The sequence below is a fragment of the Amia ocellicauda genome, chromosome 21, assembly GCF_036373705.1.
Source record: "Amia ocellicauda isolate fAmiCal2 chromosome 21, fAmiCal2.hap1, whole genome shotgun sequence".
NCBI lineage: Eukaryota > Metazoa > Chordata > Actinopteri > Amiiformes > Amiidae > Amia > Amia ocellicauda.
In genome coordinates this window covers 11,868,762-11,890,089 of record NC_089870.1, presented here as the reverse complement: position 1 = coordinate 11,890,089, position 21,328 = coordinate 11,868,762, and the positions used below count along the sequence as shown (strand labels likewise).

Below are 21,328 nucleotides of genomic sequence, written 5' to 3'. Positions count from 1 at the left end.
ATGCAATAGAGTTCTCTTATTTTAAACATAGGATCACTTTCAATTCTCCTGTTTTGAATCTTTTGGTAGACACTTTTTGTTGCTAAGTGGAAAGCGATGTAGATACTATATTACAAGACAAGCTTTCATACAGAATATATCAAAATTTCTGAGTAAAAATATTGAAAGTAATGCTGGCAACGATAAAAAAAGAAACAGGACCTCAGTAAACCACCATTGCATCCTTTTGTGGTGAGGCCTCCTCAGTGTGACACCATACGTGCTGAAAAAACACCAGCCCTTATTGCTAATACTGCAACACAGGACATGCTTCCCGTAGGTTTTGTCAAAGGTGGGGGAGTTCGGGTGTTGATTAAATTTGTGGAAGCTGAATCTACAGTCCCAGCATGAAAAAGAATTACCACTTAACTTGAAAAAATATATGCGGATTCCGCTGCTTCTGTCCGGAGAAACTTGTCAAAAACTAAGGTGATGATTACTACAGATGTTTGGACTGCATCTAACTACCGTGTCGGAACACCACGATAACCTGTAATTTCATAGAAGACTGGGAAATTAAAAGCATAGTGCTACCGACCCACGCCATGCCAGAGAGGCATACAGCAGACAATCTTGCAAATGTGTTGAGCACTGCTGTATGAAATTGGTGTGACGTACCATTGGCACGGGCACAGGGGAACCCAGTTGCGGTACTGGTGGAATGGTCAAGACAGGTGTGGGTTGAATACCGGCAGGACAGGGCAATCAGTGGTAATGCAAAGACCAGGTCGTGGTCACAGCAAGGGTCAGTCGATCAGGCAAACAGACAATTGGGAAAAACAAAGTCGTGGTTGGGATGTCAAGCGGGAGGTCAAGGATACAAGGATAAACAAGTCATGGGAAAAATGCTTGGAATTGTAGACGGAACTGACAAAACTTTGCAGTGACTGAGAGTGAGTGAAGGGTTTATATGTGGAGCAGAAAAACAAGATGAGAGGTCCAGGGCGAAGGGCAGCAGGGGGTGATCACAGAAGTGCACAAGGGTTTCAGGAATGTTGACTGATTGATTGAAGGGAGCTGGGAGAAGTGACTGATAACGAAGGGTGATAGTGATATCTAGTGGGGGAAAGTGGAAGTGGTGTAGAGTGCTGGGCTGTAGCCATGACATTACCCCCCACCATCCACGATCAGCCAGAGCCGAACATGATCAGACACAGCGGGGCACCCATGGAGCCGAGGAGCAGGTGCAGTGGGATGGGCAGTATGAAAGTCAGAAATTAGGGAAGGGTCAAGGACATCGGAGGCAGGAACCCATGCTCCTCTGGACCGTATACCTCCCAGTCCACCAAGTATCCAGGAGGCGACAGGAGCGGTTCAGGGAGCACACCGCATAAGCAGGTCCGTCATCCAGATCCAGAGATGGAGGAGGAGGAGCAGCAGGAGACGAGACAGGCTGAGAAGGCGAGGGATCCGACACCACAGGCTTTAACAGGGAGACATGGAATGTGGGTGCAATCCACTAGTGAGGGGGCAACTGCAGGCAGTAAGTGACTGGATTGACCTGTCGGAGAATCCGGAAAGCTTAGCTTTTTGGAAGGGCGCTTCAGTCTGGAAAGCCAGACCTCTTGTTCCGGCAGATATTGTAGTGCTGGGTAGCTGGTCTTCTGTCGGCGAATGGCATGTTGTAGCTGGGTGTGCGCCGCTTGCCAGACTGCAGTGCTCTGCCGAAAACAGTCATCCAGTGCCAGGTGGATTCCTCATTCGAGGGCAACAGGGCCAGCTGGTATCCGAGGGTGCAATGGAATGTTGTGAGGCCAGAAGAAGAGCTGGTGAGGACGCTCTGCGCGTACTTGTCCCAGGGCAAGAAGTGACTCCAGTCAGTCTGGGATGTGCTGCAATAGGAGCAAACCAAAGCAACGGTGCGTCTGACACCTGGGTGACCGGAGGCAGGAGTGGAGTGGATCCAGCGCAGCAAGTGGGGGTGCATGGATGACGGGACATATGTCCCATTTGCTGGACAGGTGGAAGGAGCCAGATCAGAGGGGAGTCCATGCTGAATCTGGTCCCAGATGTTCCACTGAATGGAAGCCAGAATGCAGGAGGGAGACAGGATGGATTCCACAGACTGAGGGGCAGGAGAGGAGTCGAACTGGTGAGAAAGTGAGTCCGCCTTGACGTTCTTCGATCCCGGGCGGAAGGTGAGCATGAACTGGAAGCGGGTGAAGAAGAGCGCCCAGCGCGTCTGATGGGTGTTGAATTGTTTGGCTGACGGGATGTACTACAGGTTCTGGTGGTCAGTCAGAACCAGGAAGGGATGTGCGGTGCCCTCCAGCCAATGTCTCCACTCTCCTCAAAAGACAGCTTGACAGCGAGGAGCTCACAGTTGCCAATGTCATAGTTGCGCTCTGCCGGTGACAGCTTTCAGGAGAAGAAAGCGCAGGGGTGAAGCTTGGGCGGCTGTCCGTGTCACTGGGATAGCATGGCCCCCATTCCAGATTCAGAGGCATCCACCTCCACAATGAATGGGAGAGAGGGGTCCGGGTGTCGGGGCTGTCGTGAACAGTGTCTTCAGATGGGCAAATGCGGTAGTGGTAGAGTCTGTCCAGGAGAAAGTCTGGGGGGATTCCTTTAACACACTTTATGCACTGTGCAGGTCCAGTTTGGTGAAGTAGCGGGCTCCTGCTAGTTGCTCCAGGGCAGCTGGTCCTGAGGGCAGCAGGTACCGGTACTTCACAGTCACTGCAATGAGCCCCCTGTAGTTAATGCAGGGCTGAAGACCACCGTCATTCTTGGAAATGAAAAAGAAGCTGGCGGTGGCAGGTGACGTGGACGGACTGATGATTCAGAGGTCCAAAGCCTTCCTGATGTACTCCTCCATGGCCTGTGACTCTGGGACAGAGAGAGGGTAAATGTGCCCTCTGGGAGGAGAGGTGCCCGAAAGGAGGTCAATGGCACAGTCCAGAGGTCACGTTAACTGAATATTTTCCGTCATTGACCGTTTTTTTTTTAGCAGTGAAGAAAAAATCTGAAGGCTGTCTGTCATTTTGATGGATTATACGGAGGGTGATCTATTGTAACTTGTAACTGTAATTCACACCCCTGGCGAGTGGCGAGTGCGCATATGAATTAGCTATTATCTAGTATTGTCTCGTCTTTGATCTCAGTGCATGATGTCTTTGTCCTTTGAAAAAATGTCACGGCAGCTGAGTGTGAAAAGTTCTTCAAACGGCCAAATAGTTGTGATGTTGTTGATAAAAGAGTTGAAAAAAGATGGGCTGATGCAGATGCGGTGGAGGATGAAGGAAAAACAACAGACAATGTTTATCAGTCACAGTTAATGTTACAGGGCAAGCAAGTGGCAGCAAGGAGGTCAGGAGGGAGTACCCGTTTCAGTGGGAGCAGGAGTTCACGTGGCTGAGGAGGGAAGGTGGCAAAATGTTCTGCGACATCTGCATAAAAGCTAACATGAGTGTTGGATTTGTCCGAGGGTGCATGACGATGCAGAAATCAGCTTTGAATGATCACAAAAGTAGCCATAGCCACATCGAAGCTTCACGGGTGGTCAACCAGAGCAATGGTCAAGCATGTAGAGAAATCACAGGCTGCCTGTAACGAGGCATTAAAAACACAGCTTAAGGTTGTGTTGCATATGGCAAATACAAACACCCCGAGCCACCTATATCCTAACCTAATACACCTCTTAGAGTCTGCTGGGTGTCCAAACCTGAACAGTGCACACACGTACACCCACCACGACACTGTCAGTCAGATGGAGGAGGCTATAGCAATGACCATAACCAGCACAGTGGATGACCGCCTCGCCAACAGCAGATACGTCGGGATAATAGTAGATGAAACTACTAATATCACGGTTGAGAAAATGCTGATCACATACCTGACACTTCAGCAGAGAGGGGAGCCTGAAACTGTATTCATTGGAAATCATGTAATACCCTCTGGCAGAATGCATCACAGCAAAAATAAAAGATGTGTTGACAGGCTGTGGTGTAGTATGGATCGGGTAGTTGGACTGGGAAGTGATGGAGCAAGTGTGATGGTGGGTCGAAACGCCAGAGTTGCACAACAGCTGCGCCAGAATGACTGTCCCTACTTCATAAACATTCACTGTGGTGCGCACAGAACGGCACTGGCTGCCCGTGATGCCTCCAAGGCTGTGCGTGAAATAAGTGCATACGTCACCACTATTAATAACATATACACATACTACAGGAATTCCCCCATTCGAACACACAGATTAAATGAACTCCAAATCGAAATGGAGGAACACGACATGTTGAGCCTAAAACAACCATCGGCTACGTGCTGGCTGTCATGTACAGGCCCGTCTGAAGTTTGCCAACATCTGAATGATTCAGAGGAGAACTGGGTGAAGTGCTGTGGTCAGATGAGACCAAAATCGAGCTCTTTGGCATCAACTCAACTCGCTGTGTTTGGAGGAGGAGGAATGACCCCAGAACACCATCCCCACCGTCAAACATGGAGGTGGAAACATTATGCTTTGGGGGTGTTTTTCTGCTAAGGGGACAGGACAACTGCACCGCATCAAAGGGACGATGGACGGGGCCATGTACCGTCAAATCTTGGGTGAGAACCTCCTTCCCTCAGCCAGGGCATTGAAAATGGGTCGTGGATGGGTATTCCAGCATGACAATGACCCAAAACACACAGCCAATGCAACAAAGCAGTGGCTTAAGAAGAAGCACATTAAGGTCCTGGAGTGGCCTAGCCAGTCTCCAGACCTTAATCCCATAGAAAATCTGTGGAGGGAGCTGAAGGTTCGAGTTGCCAAACGTCAGCCTCGAAACCTTAATGACTTGGAGAGGATATGCAAAGAGGAGTGGGACAAAATCCCCCCTGAGATGTGTGCAAACCTGGTGGCCAACTACAAGAAACGTCTGACCTCTGTGATTACCAACAAGGGTTTTGCCACCAAGTACTAAGTCGAAGGGGTCAAATACTTATTTCCCTCATTAACATGCAAATCAATTTATAACTTTTTGGAAATGCGTTTTTCTGGATTTTGTTGTTGTTATTCTCCCTCTATGTTAAAATACACCTACCATTAAAATTATAGACTGATCATTTCTTTGTCAGTGGGCAAACATACAAAATCAGCAGGGGATCAAATACTTTTTTCCCCCACTGTATGTATTTACCTTAACAGCGCACTGCATTACTGATTCTTGGCAATTGTGAGAGCATCCTTCCTATTCACGTGTACGACATACATAGAAATTGCAGATCGGGCCTCATTACTGAACCACCAGATTTCCAAGGCCACAAGCTTCTACAGTGTATAGTCCACATACTTGTTTCCAGTTACTGAATATGAATACTGCAACCAACAGAATACAGTTATGGCAATGCTGGTTGGGCAGACAATCAATGGTGAAGGGGTGCAGATGTGTGGTAATGGGCACTCAGATTGCCCTGGCTACTCTGTAAAGTATACCACATACTCCTTTATGGATGACTTCACAAATTAAATAATTCACTTTGAATTAGTCCAGGTAAGAATTTCAAAATATGTCCCCAAGTACATACATTGTTATTTGTAATTAGCTAGATACAAATGATATGTAATCACACGAAACCTAAGATTTGATCAGAGTGCAGTGATAAAACAGTAGCTAAAGGTTATCATTATCAGTATTTTGTTACTGTCTTTGTTAAAAATATTGTAACTTACGGTGGATAGTTGTCAATTTGCTCCTGCAGGTCTGGGCTGCTTCTTCCAATTTAGTTTAGGAAAATGGAAGAATGTTTCTACAACACCATAACTGATGTGCGCAGAGAAGTCCTCCTGGTTTGTAACACAGACTGTCAGTTCATTGGCATCTTCACTGCAGATATTCCCACTCTGTGCAGCACAGACACTCGTCATTGGCTGGCATGGGATGGCATTCCCCACAGTTTGCTCCACCAGTTCCCTTGACCTTGATCTAGGCATAGTTCCAGGTGGTTCCTCTATAGCTGACTCCCCCGCTGATTCAGCCTACCTCTGTGTGTGCTCAGCATCCAGTTGAACAAGTTCCTCCTCAGTAAATTCAGGCTCATACATATAAGGCTCTGAAATAGTAATGGTCTTGTTCTTCCTCTAATTCCGACATGATTTGGAAAGTGTTGCTATGTTAGCCAGCTAGCTAAAGTACATGGAAACTAATTTCTTTTGATTACCAGTAAATTAACAAATATATTGAACTATTTATTTACTACTTATAGTATTTTAAGAATACAAATTACAAACATCAAAGCTTTCGAGTATTTTAAAAGATCCATTAGATGGCCTTTGAGAGTCAGAGATTTGCAGACCATTTGCTTCCTGCAATTGTGCTAAGCTAATGAAACGATCAATTCAAATTTCTTCAGATTGGACGCACAGAATTAAAAATGGTATCCATTCATTCATATGACTCTGGGTGAGTAACAAATCAGGCTAAACACCTGCCATAGCATGACCTATTTAAATCCTGAGGCTATACTTAGAAATCAGGCTAAAATGCCAAAATACAGAGGTATCCCTTTAATTTGTCGCTTCGCACTTTTAATACTGGAATGCAGTTTAATTTTCCTGCAGATAAATATCAATGGAAAATATCTAGGATGTTTAACTTATTGTTAATGTTAATTGGGATCATAATACAGGGAGTCATACAAATGCGCTCCTCAAATTAGAAAGGAAACTAGATGAAACCAGAAATGTTTTTCTTATTTTAGCATTTTAAAAACTTTTTTTAGGTTATAACACTTGGTTGTTTTTTCCCTCTTTCACTTACACCCTAATATGTAGATTGTTGTAAGTAATTTGAAGGGCTTTGTTCTAGTCATACATTGGAATAAAGCTACACTATCATTTATTTAGTTAAATACTGGTAAAGGAAAGTGCAGTAACTGTAAATCTACTCAATTATTTGATGGTGACATTTCATTGTTACACCCTGGTAAAATTGGCAGTTTGTTTTATCCTGTGTCCTTGTGTTGTGTATACACATCCAGTCATTGATGCTTCCCTACATTTAATTATCTGTGCCGGAGGTCTATCATCTTAATTGATAGTGGTGTAGTCCATGCCTACAATTCTAATTAACCCTACGGTCATGTTTTTTTGACCACTGCAGTGGAATTTGCTACCACAAACATAAATTACCATTAATCTACCCTATCCTAAGTTTAGTAGCTTGGCGCTTGTCCCTACGTACAGCTGGCAAAGAAGGCATTGAAAGGGGGATCTGACATACTGCTGTCTGTGTTCAGGATATAGTGAAACAGACTCAGTGTGCTTTACAGGTATCTGTGCGATTGAAAGTCAGCCAGCAGTCTAACCTCAGTCTCACTGGAAGAAACCTCATGATGTTGCCAAGTCTAGCTGTGAAGGATTCTGCTGTAAATTATTTCCCTAATAGGAAGGGGTATAGCTTTAAAAATGTTTTTGGTGGAAATGGCAGGATTCATGTTACAGCCTCAGTTAATCTTTTTATATATATATATATATATATATATATATATATATATATTTGGTAATTCCTCTTAATGCATTTTTCAAGGATTGAAATATTCTAATTATAAGTATGGAATAATGTACTATGGGATTCTTGCATAACACTGAATAGTCAGTAATTACTAAGCAACATCAATTAGAATAAAAAAGTGTAAGCTGTTTGACAATATATACAAGTATGTATTACAAGGGCAGGTTGAGGAGAAAATCCATCTGTTGCACTAAATACATTTTCGTAAGTATGAATAATTTTGATACTTTCCATCTGAATTGAATTTTAAACACATACTTATGAACACCTGTGTATAGTCATGTATGTAATTCTAACTGAACTAAGAACTACTAGATGGAAACGATGCTCTCTTTTTAGTTTTTCCTGCAAAACTCCAGAAAATCTATTAACTCAAACTTAATTATCTTCAAACATATTTCAAATTGAATATGTTAAAGTTAACAAAGACAAAACACTATATTAATCAATTAAAAAAATTAACATAATGATTAGGGGATATTATAGATACTGTGCATAGCTATTAGGGGTGCATCAAAGTGAAGCAATTTTGAAATCTCGTATAAAATGCGTCTACATTGTCGAGAGTGATGGTATCAGGGAATTTTGCAGAAAAAATGGGTCCAGATACCAAATTCCGTGTTGCACAACAATTTCAGGGAACATAGTTAAATGTAAAAAATATTAACCCGAAAACTTAATTTCAGCAATTGAGCCTACATTTTCAAATCGATCAAAAACACTCAAGTTGTATTGTTTTACCTACAATACAAAATACATTTTAATATCTCTGCAACCCTCTACATTTAGAAAAATATCTGCATCTCCCTGTGGCAGATGGCAACACTGGATTACGGTCATATATATTGTTACCCAGGTACTTAAAATATATACTCTAAGTTACTGGTCCAAAAAGACACAAAAACAATCTACATCCAATCCAGTGTCCATTGAAAAATGTGTATGTTAAAGGGGAACTGCACCCCAACATTTTTTATTTAAATTCTGATAGCTGTATATATTGATATAAATATGGCAATATTAAAAATAGTCTGAAGTGAATATATATTCAGAAAAAACGTGATTTATGAACGCATAGGCGGCCACCATTTTCTCTGTAGCTGACAGTCAGTGACGTCAGTGCGGACACAGAGTGCGGAGAGGCTGTCTGTCTGACACTGACAGCTGCTGGGGCAGCGGCACTCACCGTCTGTGTCACAAACATGCCACTCTGTATGGCTTTTGGCTGCACACAACACAGTGGACACTATCAAAAAGCCAAAGATCATCATCAAAATAAGGAGGAAGTAAAATTATTCCCCTTCCCAAAATATCGCCAATTTGTCCGTCAGTGGGCTGTAAATATGGGTCTTGACGTTGGACCGATGAACACATTTCTTGATCACGTTCAGTCTGATAAAAGGTCCAACAAATTCAGGTTGTGTAGCAGGCACTTCACCTCAGATATGTATCAACGGGATCTCAAAGCAGAATTAACGAGTGAGTAGGAATGGAGAGATATACTTAAAATCTAAGTTAGCCTGTTGGTGATGCTATCGCAGGTGTCAGGTTATGCGAACATATCCTGGGTCAGATGACTACTACTATGTTATTGTAATATATATATATATATATATATATATATATATATATAACAATTTAAATTCAAAAATGTGAGATGCAGTTCCCCTTTAAATGTTGTTTACCGGGAACACAAGTTGGTCGACTTGCTTTGGATACAGGGCATCTCGCTTTTTACAATGTTTCCTGCTGTCGCAAAGACATGTTCAGAGCACACAGATGTGCCAGGCAAGGTGTGGCCTGCTTTTTTCACTATTTGAAGGGATTGCTATATGCTAAGTGGTGTCTCCTTGACATAGCACACCATCTTCTGCATCCAATTGCATCGCAATTCTGTTTCTTATATTATTTTGAATGTACTGTATATATATGAATTCCTTGATTTAAACTGTATCAGAGTAGAAGGAACAATTACAAGGTGATTAATACGGCTTCTCTTAAGTAACAGGTTTGCAATACTACTTCTACTAATACTACTAATAATAGTAACACACACACACACACACACACACACACACATATATATATGTGTGTGTGTTCAAATACAGTGAGGGAAAAAAGTATTTGATCCCCTGCTGATTTTGTATGTTTGCCCACTGAGAAAGAAATGATCAGTCTATAATTTTAATGGTAGGTGTATTTTAATAGTGAGAGACAGAATAACAGCAAAAAAATCCAAAAAAACGCATTTCAAAAAAGTTATAAATTGATTTGCATGTTAATGAGGGAAATAAGTATTTGATCCCCTATCAATCAGCAAGATTTCTGGCTCCCTGGTGTCTTTTATACAGGTAACGAGCTGAGATTAGGAGCACTCTCTTAAAGGGACTGCTCCTAATCTCAGCTCGTTACCTGTATAAAAGACACCTGTCCACAGAAGCAATCAATCAATCAGATTCCAAACTCTCCACCATGGCCAAGACCAAAGAGCTGTCCAAGGATGTCAGGGACAAGATTGTAGACCTACACAAGGCTGGAATGGGCTACAAGACCATCACCAAGCAGATGGTGAGATGGTGACAACAGTTGGTGCGATTATTCGCAAATGGAAGAAACACAAAATAACTGTCAGTCTCCCTCGGTCTGGGGCTCCATGCAAGATCTCACCTCGTGGAGTTTCAATGATCATGAGAATGGTGAGGAATCAGCCCAGAACTATACGGGAGGATCTTGTTAATGATCTCAAGGTAGCTGGGACCATAGTCACCAAGAAAACAATTGGTAACACACTATGCCATGAAGGACTGAAATTCTGCAGCGCCTGCAAGGCCCCCCTGCTCAAGAAAGCACAAGACAGGCCCGTCTGAAGTTTGCCAATGAACATCTGAATGATTCAGAGGAGAACTGGGTGAAGTGCTGTGGTCAGATGAGACCAAAATTGAGCTCTTTGGCATCAACTCAACTCGCTGTGTTTGGAGGAGGAGGAATGACCCCAAGAACACCATCCCCACCGTCAAACATGGAGTGGGACAAAATCCCTCCTGAGATGTGTGCAAACCTGGTGGCCAACTACAAGAAACGTCTGACCTCTGTGATTGCCAACAAGGGTTTTGCCACCAAGTACTAAGTCGAAGGGGTCAAATACTTATTTCCCTCATTAACATGCAAAACAATTTATAACTTTTTTGAAATGCATTTTTCAGGATTTTCTGTTAAAATACACCTACCATTACAATTATAGACTGATCATTTCTTTGTCAGTGGGCAAATGTACAAAATCAGCAGGGGATCAAATACTTTTTTCCCCCACTGTATGTATTTATTTAATCTTGTATTTATTTATTTTTAAAATGTATTTGATTTATTTATTATTTTCTCTGTATTTATTTTAAATTTTGGCATGGATAGTTCTCCATAACAAAGCTCGTTATAAAGTTCTGAATTAATAAATGTTTTAATAATCAAAGAAAGAGATAAATGTAAATGTATTAATTTATTTATTCATTTATTTCTGTATTATTTTATACTGAAACATCTGCTTGTTTTTTTACACTCACATGAGCTCCTTTTGCACTTGGTGATATATACACTCACCTAAAGGATTATTAGGAACACCATACTAATACTGTGTTTGACCCCCTTTCGCCTTCAGAACTGCCTTAATTCTACGTGGCATTGATTCAACAAGGTGCTGAAAGCATTCTTTAGAAATGTTGGCCCATATTGATAGGATAGCATCTTGCAGTTGATGGAAATTTGTGGGATGCACATCCAGGGCACGAAGCTCCCGTTCCACCACATCCCAAAGATGCTCTATTGGGTTGAGATCTGGTGACTGTGGGGGCCAGTTTAGTACAGTGAACTCATTGTAATGTTCAAGACACCAATTTGAAATGATTCGACCTTTGTGACATGGTGCATTATCCTGCTGGAAGTAGCCATCAGAGGATGGGTACATGGTGGTCATAAAGGGATGGACATGGTCAGAAACAATGCTCAGGTAGGCCGTGGCATTTAAACGATGCCCAATTGGCACTAAGGGGCCTAAAGTGTGCCAAGAAAACATCCCCCACACCATTACACCACCACCACCAGCCTGCACAGTGGTAACAAGGCATGATGGATCCATGTTCTCATTCTGTTTACGCCAAATTCTGACTCTACCATCTGAATGTCTCAACAGAAATCGAGACTCATCAGACCAGGCAACATTTTTCCAGTCTTCAACTGTCCAATTTTGGTGAGCTTGTGCAAATTGTAGCCTCTTTTTCCTATTTGTAGTGGAGATGAGTGGTACCCGGTGGGGTCTTCTGCTGTTGTAGCCCATCCGCCTCAAGGTTGTACGTGTTGTGGCTTCACAAATGCTTTGCTGCATACCTCGGTTGTAACGAGTGGTTATTTCAGTCAAAGTTGCTCTTCTATCAGCTTGAATCAGTCGGCCCATTCTCCTCTGACCTCTAGCATCAACAAGGCATTTTCGCCCACAGGACTGCCGCATACTGGATGTTTTTCCCTTTTCACACCATTCTTTGTAAACCCTAGAAATGGTTGTGCGTGAAAATCCCAGTAACTGAGCAGATTGTGAAATACTCAGACCGGCCCGTCTGGCACCAACAACCATGCTCAAAATTGCTTAAATCACCTTTCTTTCCCATTCAGACATTCAGTTTGGAGTTCAGGAGATTGTCTTGACCAGGACCACACCCCTAAATGCATTGAAGAAACTGCCATGTGATTGGTTGGTTAGATAATTGCATTAATGAGAAATTGAACAGGTGTTCCTAATAATCCTTTAGGTGAGTGTATGTATTATGTGTTAAACAGCAGGACTGTGGCTCCGTTCTAAAATTGTAGAATGGAGTTCACTGCCGCTGTTCCCAGCTGACGGCGCTTGAGTTTCGCTGCCTCACTGTGTATATAGTTCCTTTGTTAACACAGTAGAGCTAATGTTGCCCTGCGTTAGCTGGTCTAACCAGCAGGCATCAACTGCTCCTGTGTTCCATGGGCGGCGCATGAGTTCGTTCCTGCGCCCCGTGGTGTATATAGTTCGTTTGTACGAAATCTAAATTGTCAGCACAATGGAGCTTTTCCACTCTGTACTGTTTAGTCGAGTTGGATGCTCTTGTGCTGCGCGCTGACAGCATAAAGGTCTTGCTGTCACGCGATATGTATGTATTGTATATTGTTCAGCTCGGCTACTCTGTTGACTAGCCAGCTATGTATTATATTGTATTTTTCTCATTGGGTCTGTGGCCCCGCTCCTCTTGGATCAGGGGTCCACTGCCATGATATTGCGCGGAGGCCGCACAAGTGCTTGATTCCCCGCGCCAGACATTGTGCAAGTAGATTACGGCCCCTCTCCTAGCTGCACTAGTAGAGCAGCCGGCCTTGCTCTTGTAAGCGGAGGGCGTAAGAGTTAACCTCTGTAGCCCCGCTTTGTATATGCTGATTGCAGACAGTTCCCGGTAGAGCGTGACTACGGTCTTCGCTCCTGAACGGCTCAGGTGTGGCCCTATGGGGCCCCTGAGGTTACTGTCTGGAGTTGTGTTGCCGAGGTCCCCTAGCGGTGCACCTCGGGGCAGGCTCCCTTATCAGCTCGCTGCCTCCTCCCTTGCGATGGTTTTGTTATACAGTAAACCCTCCCCCTTGGGCAGTGCTTCTGACTTGAAAGATAACAATAGGTTACATATGCAACCCCGGTTATCTGAAAAAGGAAGCACTGCCCAAGGGTTGCAAGGTCGCGCAGGAGTCCTGGCTCCCGGCAAAATTGGACGAACCTGTGCTGAGGTCACGTTTTATAGAACAGGAAGTGGGAAGGGACCTGTTCTGAGTGATGAGCGCAGGGGCCAATGGCAGCTTTGATAGAGTGACGTTTCAATCGGGTTCCCACGGAAGTGCACAGAAACCCCTCCACCTTGGGTAGTGCTTCATTTTTCAGATAACCGGGGTTGCATACGCAACCTATCGATATCTCCTCTCATAATCAAATAATTCTACCTCCACGCACCTGCGGTAAAATATTAGTTTGTTTGCTTTCATTGTTGTATGAGAGAAAATAATTGCATGGCTCAAGATTGAAAATATTGTTTTAAAAAATAATGTATAATATTATAGAGTAAATTTAATAAATATTCAACCATGTGGGAAATGTTTTGATTTGTGATGAGTGTGTGTGAGTATATTTATTTATCTTGCAATAATGTACTTGGAATCTTGGAAGTCTTGGGGAAAATATAAAATAAAGATGCCAATATTCAGAGTATGAAGGCATGTCATTACTTACTGTGTAACGCCAGTGTTCGAAGTTAAATTATAATACACTGATTTATCTTTATTATGTATGTCTTAGCATGCACTAACTAACCTTAATATATTTTTTAAATCTGCTTATTTCCTCAGTTGAACACAACCAGTTTATACGGATATAGTTTTGTTTGTTTGTGTGATATGAAAACAATTTAGTTGTGTCTGCAATTATTGTTCTTGGAACTTGATCACACTGAACAGTACTGGACACCAATTGTTAATGATATATGAACACCTATGAATACTTTGTCTGAGTTCTGCTGTTAATCACATGTATAACAAGGTGAGGTTCAGGGTTCGGTATAGGGCAAACATGTTGCCCACCAGACCCTACTGTGTTGTGTCCACAGCCTGTGTAAATAATATATCACATTATATATATATTTTGTTTTACTCCAATCTAAAAAATAAAAAAAATACACTTCAAAACAATTTAATAAAATTTCCTTTCCCACCCAGTACCAGTTGTGTGACAGGCAGTTCATACAATCCGCATTCCTATGACTTGTTAATCACATGTATAACGGCTAGGATTAGGGTTCACGTATTCAACATCAGACCACGTCATATTCACATGTTAATCCTGTGGTGTTCATATATTAATTCATGAGGAATCACACCACCTTATTATAGCCACAGACTTGCAAAACATATGGTGAAGATATTTATCAGGCTTTTTTTAGCATGTTTTATAGGAGATGGAAAAACTTTTGAATAACAACTGATGGGAAATAAATCGGCTTCATTGCTATGTGCAAAAAAACAAACAACCCTGATTTTCACGATTTTCGGAACTATCATTGATTGCAAGTGATCATTTATTTCTGGGTGTTTTATTTGTTTTATTTTATTTTTCATTTTAATATTTTAACAAAACCTGCATTATTATTGTAGCAACCACAAATGTAGATGGCACGCAAATGGAAAACGAATCTAGTATTGTTGTTCTACAGTAGATATAGCTTATTATTATACCCTGTATTTGGCTTGCTACAGATGCTTCTTCATAAGGACAGAAAATGTTGCCCGCAGCATGTTACATTTTTAAAATAATTGCCCATGGGGCAGTAAAGGTTGGGGATCGCTGGTATAGGGTTACAGACTTTAATGTTTAATGTTGGGGCTGATCTATGTGATTAACACCAGAACTCACAAGTGCAGGAGCCATTCATTTTATTCAAGTGGGATTCACATATTGATTAATAAAAAAATGGGTGCCCATTATTGTGGTGTTAATTAGATCGTATGCTTTCCTAATAATTTATTATATTAATAATTTATATTAAAAAATATTTTAGTCTTGCACTGCCAGGGGTTGCTTCAGCACCCCCCTTCCTGCGCCAAGTCCAAGACTAAGAACCATTTGGAACCAGTTAGGGCTGATATGGTCTCTTCCAGATTGGCTAGAGAGTAAGCATCTTTCACTGTCTGAAGGTTCAGTTTTCTGTAGTCAATACAGAGTCGAACATCATCCTTCTTCTTTCTCACAAACACAATGCATGATAAGAAGAGGGACTCTGACTCTCAAATCACTCCAGAGGTGAAAAGCTCTGGAAGATGGTTGTGACCACTTTGATATCTTGGGGGTGTATTGATCTAACTCTGTGCTTGAATGGAAATTCATCACTGAGGTTAAAGTGGTGCAACTGAAGTCAAGGTCATGATGAGCGAACACTTCTGGCATTTCATTTAGCATTTGTGTGTCTTCCACTCTGGGGGGTACTGTAAGTTTCTATACCTGGAGTTTCTGTGGTCTATTAAAAAAAAAGGAAATACTGATCCTTATATTACTATTATTATTATGATTATTTATTTATCGGCAGACGCCCTTATCTAGCTCGACTTACAAAACATAAGAGCAATAAAAAGTGCAAAAATACAGTACAGTTCAAAGAATAATGTAATTTACAAATTCCTATTTATACGCTTGTATAGGAAATATATGGTAAACATTACAAGTCCTAGATCCTAGATAGTGAAAGCTAGTAAGTGCAGGCATCATTAAAAGCTAAAGGAAAGGAGGAATAGGGGGAATCAAAATAAACAATATGAGTACTAATAATGCAAGCAAGCATTATGTTGAATCAGTGCATTTTAACAAAATGATAAACTACTAGATTACAAGTAGAGTCTGAACAGATGAGTAATGGCCAGAAGGAGGTCAGGGACTCTGCTGTCTTGACTTCAATGAGAAGGTTGTTCCACCACTTAGGGGCCAGGGTTGAAAAGTAGAGGGCTCTGGAGGAAGCGGAGTGGAGCGGAGGCATTATATATTATGAATCTGTAGTGTAATCACCTTGGTTTACCTGTTGTTCAAAACAATCTGAAAAATCTGAAAAACAGTAATGAATTAATACCACAGTCTTGGAATAGCAGCAAAATAATTTGCAGCTCTGGTGAGGTATTTTTTTTATGTTTTACTGAAGTGAAACTTCAGAACTCAAAGCAGGTCCCTATTTATTACAGAATACGTAGCTGGTTTATGAGGTGGGGAAGGGCAAGTGGCCCTCCTTCTGCAGCTGCCAACATGGCATGGAAGTGGGAATTCAAATTTGCCCTCAGAGTAGAGGGGGTGTCAAACTCCACGATCTCCTTGGTCCAGTACCAGCACCCTGTCACAGTCCAGGTTGGTGTTGAGTCTGTGTGCAATCACAAGTGTGGTGCAGTTGCTGAATGCCTGCTTTATGGTCTCCTGTACCAGCTTGCAAGTTGTAGTGTTGATGGCAGCCATTGTCTCATCAAGCAGCAGAATCTTGCTTTGTCTCAGTAGGGTTCTAGCTACACACAACAGCTGTCTATCTCCCACAGATAAGTTTTCTCCATTCTCTACCGCCTCCAAGTGCAGAGCCTGGGGCAGCTGGGAAATGGTGTCTTTCATGTATGTATTCCCCAGTGCCTCCCAGATCTGTCAGTCTGACCCCATGGATCTAAATTGGATCTGATAGTGTCAATGAACAACACTGGCCCCTGGGGGATGATTGAAAGCTTTGCCTTTAAATCTTCCAGGCCAATTTGGGCTATATCAAGCCCCCTGCCAGCTCCACCAGTCTGAAGAGAGAGACTTACAGTGATGATTTACCTGTCCCAGTCTGTCCCACAATCCCAACAGACTCCTTAGGGTTGATGGTGAAGAATATTTTCTTGTGTACCAGAGGCAGGTTGTCACGGTAACGCAGCTCAACATTCATAGACTCCATTGCGGCCAGCTGGGGCTCAGAGAAGAAGAAGCTGTGGTCTGTCTTGGTGCTTCTGTCTCCAAGTTCTTTAGATAATGATTGATGCTCTCCACTGACGTAAATGTGGCCTCTGTCTGAGAAAGCCTGCATACAGTGGACTATAATAGACCGGTCAGCTGCACAGCATATGAGATGGCCGCCCAATGTAAGCCACGGGGATGCTCTTCTGTATCAGTACAATAAGGAGGGCTACCATGGTGATGATGGTGATGCTGATCAGGTCCAGATGCACAGTCTGCCAGTGGATCCCACAGCTGTACAGGTAGTGAGTGGCTAGCTCTGTGTTCAGCAGCTCCTGGCACCTGCATAACAATCCTTGCATGCTACAGGCGACACGGAACCTGCTCTGCAGTCTTCCCCTCTTTCATCAGCACCACCTCATCACATAGTACTGTAGCTGCTGTGTGATTAACATAGTCTCTGGAATTTGGTCTTGTGGAACCGGTGTGCCCTGATACCTGGCGTTCACTCCACTGAGGGGGTTTTCCAGAAGGAGAAGGTGATGATCGCTGTACAGAGCCCTGGGCAAGCTGACTCTCCGATGCTGACACCCACTGAGGTTGATACCCCTTTCTCTGATCTCAGTCATATCTCCATGAGGCAGCTCGGCAATGCCAATGTTCAAGCTACTTGGCCTCAAGGACTGTGTTGTACTTCTTCTCATTATACTTCTTTCCAAACAAGATGTTCTCCTTCAGTTATTCATTCCTTCAGTTATTCATTCAGGCCACATAGCCAATCTCATTTCTCACTGCAACTGAGCCTTCCAGCAGCATCATCTGTCCCATCAAAGTAGACAGAAGGGAGCTCTTCCCACTGTTCACACTGCCACAGTTACCCAGCAGTGTGCCTGTTCTGAGTGTTGTCCTGTATGAGCAGCCCCCTCCCACTGTTCTTCCGTTACCCAGTCACCATGTAAAGGTTCTGCTTTTCAGCTGCTGTTCTTGTGTTGTCCCCTCTCTCCCAGGCCAGTGTGGCTCTCAGTAACACTGATACTCATACCCGATCTACCATCATGAAAAGCCTCTCAAATCATTTGACAGCCACAACAGCTTCAGACAGTTCGCACAGCCATGGGTGTGACCTTAAAGGCAAAGGTCATGCAGTTGAAGAGGGCAACAATGATAAAGGCCTGGGCAGCACTGAGGTACCCAGGGCCATATGTAGGGTGAATGTTCACACACTGGCGATCACCATGACAAAGGTACAATATCCACTGTGCCGGTGTGAACATAGCCGGCTCGCTCCAAGTTCTGTTGCTCCTCTGACCCGATGTTGTGCAGGTTTGCGAGCAAAAGCAGTTTCTCAGCATTACATCTTAATTAACTTGATGCAGCCAAGAATTTCACATAAGGATTGGCATAATCCATCACTGCCACATAGTTTCCCCAGACGTAGAGAGTCACCCTGGAAGCAACCATCATATCGGGGTAGAAGATGATGAAAACGGATGAGCCCAGCAGCGCAGTGGGTTCCAGGAAGGCAGCAGTATAGCACAAGATGAAGATCTTTTGTAGATTGAAATGTTGTTTTTGTGAAATAAAGTTGAAATTCTGTTCATATCCTGATGAAGGTCTTGTGTAGATCGAAAAAATTTTGCGCGAGCACTGTCCTCAATGCCACAATGCTTACCAACCTCTATAAGTGAGACAATCATATTAAACACATGACCCCCAGCAAGCATCTGTGTGAGTTCTACACTGCAGAACAGCTTTGATGTGAGTGCTGACAAGATAATGTCATAATGTCAAACAAGCTTGTGAAGTGGTGTTTCACAAAAAATTATTACTGATAAGAAACTGAGAATAATATTGAGTGTGTTTAAAATGGTTATAAATCAGTAAAATTCAAAATCCTCAAATACAAAAATCTGGGAATTTATTGGTGAAAATAATTATTTCTTTGAATGAAAAAAAGGTGCACACCTCTGTAGAAACTCGTCAGAACTACACGTCAAAACAACAAAACAGAAACAAACAAATCGGCCAGTCGGGTTTCATCTTCACATGTACCATCTTCAACAATTCATTTTGTTGTCAGTATTACTACCTGTAGTTCATCATAACAATAACAATAATGAATGTCAGACTTGTAGTCAAGTCACCATAGTTCGAGTCTGAGTCCGAGTCGCCATGGTCCTTGATTTTTTAAACACAAATCTAAAGTTGAATTTAACTTAGGAACAACAGCCCAGATTACAAACATTAAAGCTTCTGTTTTTCCATTGCTCTTAATTGTTTATTCATGTTTCTTAACATTATCAACATGAAATAAACTCTGTAGGAGACCATTTCCATTGTCAATTTTCCTAATGATATACGTAACACTAGTTAATAAAAGTATTTTTTTTTATACAAACACATTGTTGTATGTTGTATATTATTATGCAGTTATATAATATTATATTTACTGTTTGTTAGTAAATTACTTAACGCACTTCATCCTTAGATTGACACATGGTTTCTGTAAATCAGAAGCAGTAACATTTTAAGCTAGTATTATTTATTATTGTTGCAAGCTAATGTTCAGTGTAACTGCGTGTGTCTGGCACAGTCTTTCTCTGTATTCAGAGCCAAAGTGGCAATTCATTGTACTATTAGCAGTCCTGCCTGGGATGGATTGTGCCATCATGACAGCCTTGTGACATTCAACACAACGCAACAAGCTGATGTCATCCCACTCCTCAAGAAACCTACCTTTGACCCCACCTCTTCTCAGAACTACCGCCCTGTCTCCCTATTCCACTTCCTCTCAAAGACCCTCGAGCGTGCTGTCCACCGTCAGCTCTCTGCATTTCTTTCCCATATCTCACTCCTGAATCCTCTGCAATCCGGCTTCCACAGCTCACTCCACTGAGACGGCTCTCATCTGGTTCTCCTCCTACCTCAACGACCGGACCTACCAAGTGACATGGTGAGGTTCCTCATCCACCCCCCAACCTCTCCTTACAGGTGTACACAAAGGCTCCGTCCTTGGCCCCCTCCTGTTCTCTCTCTACACTCACTCCTTCTCAACTCCTCTCGCATCTCTTCCTGTTTGTCTGCTATCTCCACCTGGATGCACTCGCACAACCTCAAGCTCAACCTCTCCAACTCGGATCTCCTCTTTTTCCCCCCTCTTCCTCACCTTCTGCTGATCTCTCCATCTCAGTCCCCTTGGAATCCATGACACTCTCCTTCTTTTGCTAAGAACCTAGGAGTCACCCTCGATCCTGCACTCTCCTACACTCAACACATCACCGTGCTGACATCCATATGCAGATTCTTCCTGAGCAACATATGCCGAATCCAACCCTTCCTCACCAAATACTGCTTGTCCAGCCACTGGTCCTCTCCCGTCTGGACTACTGCAACTCCCTCCTGGTCTGCAACTACTACCCACACGCTCCAGCTCATCCAGAACTCTGCAGCTCGTCTGGTATTCTCTCTCCCTCAATTCACACACGCTACTCCACTGCTCCGCTCCCTCCACTGGCTCCCGATACTGTCATGCATTCAGTTCAAGACATTGACCCTCACCTACTGCTGTCTCGACCACACTGCACCAAGCTACCTTCAGACCCTCATCTCTCCATACATCCCCTCCGGGACCTAACATCTTGTCTGCACTCATCAGCTTTTACAATCCAGGATGTAAGACCCAGTATATTGTATACACTTGTGTAAATTGGAATTTGTAATATGTTTTATGCCATGAATTGCACTGTATTTTTGCACTTTGCATTGTGCTTATATTTTGTAAGTCGCCCTGGGTAAGGGCGTCTGCTAAGAAATAAATAATAATATATATCACATTGTATTTTAGTGCTTGAGAACCCTGTAAGTCTTGGACTTCAGACAAATAATACATAAAAACAGTGCATTTTTCTTCAATTAACCCCTGTTGGTCCTCTTTATACACTTTAAAAATATTAGTTGTTAGGGATGAGCAAGTACAACATTATCTGTATCTGTATCTGTTCAACCAACTAAATTATCTGTATCCGTATCCGTACTTGGAATGGGTGTGGATTAAATTGGAAGTGGGCAGAGCAACCCAGAAGTTTTTAATTTAAGCCTGAAATTGATATGGGTTGATCAGAAGTTGCTATATTTAGAAAAAAATAAAACTATTTACAGAACAGCCTCAGAATTGAGCTTCAGAGCAATGTTTTTAATCACAATAGTAAGAGAACTATTTAACGTTTTTTATAAACTTGAATGAATAAATGAATCGATGACCACATGAAGTACGAAGTAAACAGCATGAACTACAGTT

The 21,328-nt window shown here is 42.6% G+C and overlaps 3 pseudogenes; all 3 read right to left on the bottom strand.

The window, feature by feature from the left end:
- Nucleotides 1-16,295: 16,295 nt before the first annotated feature.
- Nucleotides 16,296-17,393, bottom strand: LOC136717413 (ATP-binding cassette sub-family C member 5 pseudogene; annotated as a pseudogene).
- A 1-nt stretch (nucleotide 17,394) lies between these two features.
- Nucleotides 17,395-18,071, bottom strand: LOC136717411 (ATP-binding cassette sub-family C member 5 pseudogene; annotated as a pseudogene).
- On the bottom strand, nucleotides 18,068-20,466 carry LOC136717410 (ATP-binding cassette sub-family C member 5-like; annotated as a pseudogene).
- Between the last annotated feature and the right edge of the window lie 862 nt (nucleotides 20,467-21,328).